We start from the raw sequence: 6,419 nt of genomic DNA, 5'->3' as shown, positions 1-6,419 counted from the left end.
CCCTCCTCCCTCCTCCCTCCCCTCCTCCCTCCCTCTCTCCTCCCCCCGCCCCTCCCTTCTTCCCCTTCCAGGGCTCTGCCACCCCTAGAGGCACTGAGCACACCCGTGTTGTACCGCCCTCACCTCAGTCTGCCTCCCGAACCTTCTCCTCTCCCCAGACTGACGCTCTGCCCGTGACGCACGGACACCCTGCTCCCAGCCGCCGGCCGCACCGTCTGCGCTGTCCCTGAGCGCGTGGACTCCGGGGCCCTCACGGGAGTGCAGTCCCGCCACAGAGGTCGCCCCACAGGCTCACTCAGCACAGTGGCCCCGAGGCTCAGCCCCATCCTGTGCCTGCCCTTTACCAGGCTGAGTGAGATGCCACGGTAGTAATGCCACGTTTTGTTTGCCCATCTGTCCGTCTGTCTGTCCATTGGGGTCATTGGGTTGCTCCTCGTTGGCCACGGTTATCAGGGCCTTGCAGGCAGCAGCTGCTTACAGTCTGACCGGAGCGGAGAACGTAGGCGGCGGCCCCTCCCCTCCTCACCGGGGGGTGGGGGCGGCCTGGGGGGGCCCCGGGGGTCTGCCCGGGGACAGCGGCCTGGGGCCACACACGGAGTGGCTCTGCCGGCTTCTCGAGGGCAGCCGGGTGCAGGGTGTGGCCAGATTCCCCAGAAGGGGGCTGGCGACGAGGCAGCGGGCCGGGGACCTGCAGGGTCTGCCCTGGCCGCACGGGCAGGCTCTGGCTGGGAGTCCTCCTGGAGTCCCAGGTGCTGTCCTCGAGGCCCGAGGGCCTTCCCTTCCTGTCCCCACTTGGCTGTCAGAGTCACGAAAGCGTTAGGCTGCCCGCCCTCCGCGGGGCCCTCCCAGGACTCAGGACAAGCGCTCCGGGCCGCAAGGAGGAGAGACCAGGTGATTGAAACAGACGGGGTGTTTCACCCACTCAGATGGGCTCTGGGGGCGTCGGGCTGTGACGCTGAGGAGCCTCCGCGAGGCCGCAGCCAGGGTGAAAGGCTCTTCAAGTGTCTTGTCCCCGAATCCCGGGGAGACTCCAGGCGGACATCGGGCCTGGAGGGGAGGGGAGGGGCCCCGAGGAGCAGGCGAGGCCCTTCCCTGGAACCTGGGAGGTCGTCTGCGGCCCCGGGAGCCCCCGGTCACCCCTCGACCCTGCACACGTGCTGGTAAAGAGCATTCGCCTGGTGAGTGGGGGCCCTTGACCGGTCCCAGCTGCCGGGAGCACGGTTCGGGTAAGAACACGGAGCGGAGATAACCCAGTGGCTCGTCACCGCTGTCTTGTGTCCAAAGTCGCGGGAGGCGAGCTCCGAGGGGTCCGTCCGCGTCACACCCCCGTGTCTTATGTATATGTGGCATTTTCTGCCGCTGATGGCCCTGCCAAATTAATTCAGAAAATCCCACAAAAGGGCTCTATTTCAATTGACTGAGAGATAAGTAAGCATTTACATATAAATTAAATATGCTTAAGATTCCCAGAAATATAGGCCCTAACTTAAATGCTTTTCAAGTTTCTGTGACTTGGGTAAATCTTTGGTAAATAAGGTTAGTTTAATATTTCTGGTTTAATGAATATTGAGTTGTCTGAGTTACCTGAGACTTCAGCATCACCTATAACTTAGTCAACTTGGGCGTACCAGCCATCAGGCTAGGAATCTATGATCTACCTGACGCTTAACATTATAAAAAGTAGTGTCTGAAAATTTTAAAAAATTTATGTATTTTGAAAGCGAGCGAGGGTGCGCTAGTGGGAGGGCAGCAGAGCGAGGGAGAGAGCACCCCGCAGGGTCCGCGCTGTCAGCTCAGAGCCCGACGTGGGGCTCCATCTCTCAGACCGCGTGACCCGAGCCAGAACCGAGAGTCAGACACTCGACCGGCTGAGCCAAATGATCAATTCAACCTAAGAACAGACGCACAGGAAGGCCCGCTGAGCCACATGATCTCCGCCGCTGCGTGTGCATGAAGCGGAGAAGCAAACACGGAAAACACCGTGCGTTTGACCTTTGAAGTGTCTGCCCGGGATCCTTCGTCCGGACGCGCCGGCTGTGAAGCGGTTAGCACGCACGGGCTGCGGCCAGCCCCGTCCGCCCCGGATCGCGCGGGTCCCTCCGGTGACAGGAGCCCGTCGCCTAGCCCGAGCTGAGGTCAGGCTGCGAGAGAGGAGACCACGTGTGTGCGAGTCCGTTAATAAACACCTGCGTTTCGCCGCAGGGAAAAGTTACACTGGAGGGAACCCAGGCCCGGGAAAGTGAGGAGGCGGCGTGTCTGACCGCGTCCTGTCCTGCTCGAACGCGGCCGAGGGACGAGTGTCCGCTGCCCGGCTGGCTCCGTCACGGAGAGCGCGCCGATGGCGGAAAGTTATAACCGATCACACGTAAGGGAAACGGCCACAAGCAGTCAGAGAAACAAGTCCACATGCCAGGAGGGCAGGGTGTGCGTGAGGAGGAAAAACGCCCCCGGTGCTAGGGACGCGTTTTTGTTCAGGCAAGACATGCGTCACTTTGTCCCCAAGGAAAACGACCGGCGGTTTCCCAAGAAGAAAGGGAGAGCACTGCTCAGGCCCCGCACGGTGTAGACTGGGCAGGTTTGCGCACACAGACTGTGTGCGGTCCAGCTGGCTGAGCGTGGGCAGATCGTGTTCACGGCTCTGGGGACGTGAGCTCGGTCGTGGACGGAGGGGGAGCCGGGCCTGGCTTCTCTCCGTCACAACAATGGGCTCCGGGATTACTGTCCGCTCCTCAAAGACGATTCTGAAAGGGCTTTTCTTTACCTTTGAGTTAAACTCCCGAGGAGGCAGATTCTGCGTCGAATCAGAATGGTTTTCGTGCTTTGCATGAACCTTATTCGTCCTTGATTATTTGCCGGAGGCCGAGTACGGCTTCTTGGTGACCCGCACTCCTCTTTAAGCAAACCCCAAATCAAATCCTAAGCGAAATTTGGATCGCGAACTGACCTTCAGACTTCCCCACGGATCCCGGGGAAAGAAGCCTCAAGGGATTTGTTTTTCCACCTTGTACAGAAAGGCCTGGTCACAGAATAATGTGGTTTATGGGCCACGCTGAACGGAGGAGGATCGAGGTCCATGAGGGGAGACTCAGCCTCCCCCGGCTGGTCCGCCTGTGACGCATCAGGAACGCGGTGTTCCGGAAGCTGGGTGAAGCCTGGCTGTCCGTCCACGGGGCCCCGGAGGGTCCGTCGGCTCGTTCAGCTTGGGTTTTCCTCCGATCCTTCCCTGGAAGCGTTTGCGGCCAGCTACTGGCCAGGTGCATGGTCGTCTGCGAGACGGGTCCCTCTGAGGCTGGAGGAAAAGTGGACGAGCTTTGGGTGGTGTTCCCTGAAGCACTTTGAAATCGGTGGTGTTCCCTAAAGTGCTTTGAGAGCACCCCACCGGCTGAGTCAGGGCCCCCGGATCCACATGGAAACACCGATGGGCTCGTGAAACTGCTGGGCCAGGACCAGGCAGACAGGGACCGAGGCCATTTGCCGAGTGGACGGACACGGGCTGACGTGGGAGCGAGAGACCCCTCCCCCTCTCTTATCTGTAACAATGGGGCACACGGGCCTCCGTGAGCAGAAACGAAGCACCTTCGCTGCCTCCGGACCCTGCGGAGTCGGGACAGCTCTGGGCCCCCTCGCTCGCTGGCAGTGTGGTCAGCCGTGTGGGTCTGGCTTGTCCCGGAACATGATGGGAAAAACCCGGGCCACAACCAGGGCTGGCCTGGAGTTTCATGTTTGAGGAGGACGACCACTGATTCCGACTCAAAGGGGTCTGTGCTCCCAAAGCCTCTTAGAAACGCCCCCCGGCCCCGGCCCCCAGGGTCCCCAGCGTCACACGTGTGGACGGACGATCATGTCCCTGCAGGCCCGGAAACGTTAGGGTGTTTGGGGCGCGACCGTGAGAAGAGACGAACTCACCCAACTCTGTGGGGATCACACGCAAACCCAGAGCGGGCGCTCGGCTCAGTTTCCGGCCTGAGGGGCTTCACAAGTCTGTGCTGGGAACGCACAGGGGACACTCAGCAGAGCAGACCCGAGCCCTGCGCGGTCCGCACCCACAGGAAGCAGGGCCTCGGGAAGCCGGTGAGGACGGGCCGCCTCGCGCTCCCGGGAGAGGCCCGTGCCCTGCTGGCTGAGGACCCCGGAGCCCAGCTTCTCGAGATCCCGGCTGGCTGCTCCCTGGACCCGGACGCCGCGTCCACAGTCTGCTCCCCCTACCCCTTCTCTTCTAGTTTAGAGACTCGTGCGGCCAAATGCCTGACTGCACTCAGCAGACGCTACCAGGGGCCTCCCCGCTCTGTCTGAGCCTCGGGCGATCCAGCGGGAAGTGGGCGTATACGGGGCCAATGGTGACGAGTTGGCCACAAGGACCCTTCCTCGCCCGGCTGGCGGCAGGTCCTCCGGGCCCGGGTCCATCCTGGGCACGTCCCGGGAGCAAGAGTCCTTTCAAGTCCCCCCTCGTGATCCGATCCAATAACCCCTCCCCCAGTGAGCTCGGGTCACCAGGCTGCCTTCACCAAGGATCCTGCTCCGTGACTTTAACCAGACTCCCTCCCCCTCCCCCCGAATCCTTCTCTCCCCCTCCCCTGGCCCTCCATCCCGACATGAGGCCCCTCTTAGTAATTCTCCATGTACTGACCCTCCTCCACCTGCTCCTTGGTTATAAACCCTTACTTGCTCTACTGTCTTTGAAGTTGAGTTTGGTTCTTTTTTCTTTAATTTTTTTTTAACAGTTATTCACTTTTGAGAGACAGAGAGATAGAGCGTGAGTGGCGGAGGGGCAGAGAGCAAAGGAGACACAGAATCCGAAGCAGGTTCTGGGCTCTGAAGCCCACAAACCGTGAGATCCTGACCTGAGCAGAGGTCAGACCCTGACGGACTGAGCCGCCCAGGGCCCCTGGAGTTCGGTTTTGTACTGGAGTCTCCTGTCCTTGCCTGTAATGGGTCCTGAAAACGTCTGATCCGACCCTCACCCAGGACTGGCTCTGCGTCTCCGACCAGGCACCCGGCCGGGAGCCCCAGCGGGCCCTCCTCTCAGGGGTCAGCCCGGACGCCAGGGCAGGACCGGAGGGAGAGGTGGCCCCTGTGCTTGGGCGGCAGCCCCCCCAAGATGGCACTGCCCGCCTGACCCATGTCCCTCTCTCGGTGTGGCTCTGAGCCCGGGCCAGACGGCCCTCCCAGCAGGAGCTCATGCAGCCCGCTTCCCTCCTCGGAGCTCTGGCTCTGGGTGGCGTGGTTTTCTGGTTGTCCTGCGGGCCGCACACTGGGCCGCCTGTCTCCCTCCCGGGAGCACGTGCAGAGCAGTCGGGGGCCTCCAGCCGCCCCCGTCCGCTGCGGCGCTTTGTGTCCTGGGACAGGGCCTGCCCAGGGGCCTCGCAGTCCGGACCTTCATGGGCACCTCGACTCCAGTGCCGGCCACCCAGCCCGGCGGGCTCCCCGGAGGAGGTGGGGCCCACGCCTGTGCTGCGGGAGGGGCGCTGGGTCTGCGGAAGAGGTCGGGTGGCCGTGGGGCTCCAGGAGTGCCATCGTCACACGCTGGACGCGCTGATGACACGCCGCCCTGGCTGGTGTGACCCCCCGACGCCACAGAACAACGAGGCTTCTAAAACGGGATAATTTGCCCTCAGCACAGGGGTCGTGGCTCACGACTCACCTGGAGATCCGGGAAGACGCCTCGAGCGCGGGATGTGGGGGCGGCCGTGACTGGCTTGCACCTGGGGAAGCTGCTCTCCGGGACGCACCTGTGCTGGGGTGACGGCGGGCGAGGTGACGGCGGGCAGGGTGACGGCGGGCAGGGTGGCTTGTTGGCCACAGCGCTGTGGGGGCCAGGACGGCTTTCTAAAACGCAAAAGCCGGGGGTGCCTGGGTGGCTCAGTTGGTTAAGCGTTTGACTTTGGCTCAGGTCAGGATCTCACGGTTCTTGGGTTCAAGCCCTGCGTCAGGCTCTGTGCTGACAGCTCAGAGCCTGGAGCCTGTGTCGGATTCTCTGTCTCGCTCTCTCAAAAGTAAATAACATGTAAAAACAAATAAATAAAAAATAAGAAGCACAGGCCAGCTGAGCCCGGCTCTCGGGTGGGGGGGTCTCCTGCGCCCACAGTGGCCGTCCGCTCGGCCTCAGCTTTGCATAAACCACAGGCACGTCCACGACTCGCTGGGAAGTCGCTGGGACCGAGTCGCGTCCCCCCACGTGGCCCCCGTGGGACTGAATCTGGACACAGGGCTTCAGGACTCCTCGTCTGACAGGGTCTGGGGCTCATAAGAAGGGGGAGGGTTTCTCCTCACGGGCGGACGGCGAGAAGGCAGGAAGGGGCCGTCCCCGAGCCAGGACGGAGCCGGCCGACCCGCTGACCCTGGACTCCAGCCTCCAGAGCTGCAGGAAGTAAACTTCTGTCGCCTCAGCGGCTCAGTCTCTGGAGTTTTGCTCCGGGAAC

This window comes from Suricata suricatta, chromosome 15, assembly GCF_006229205.1.
Source record: "Suricata suricatta isolate VVHF042 chromosome 15, meerkat_22Aug2017_6uvM2_HiC, whole genome shotgun sequence".
In the NCBI taxonomy this organism is placed as follows: domain Eukaryota; kingdom Metazoa; phylum Chordata; class Mammalia; order Carnivora; family Herpestidae; genus Suricata; species Suricata suricatta.
The sequence above is the reverse complement of the archived record's forward strand: the minus strand, read 5'-3'. Positions refer to the sequence as shown.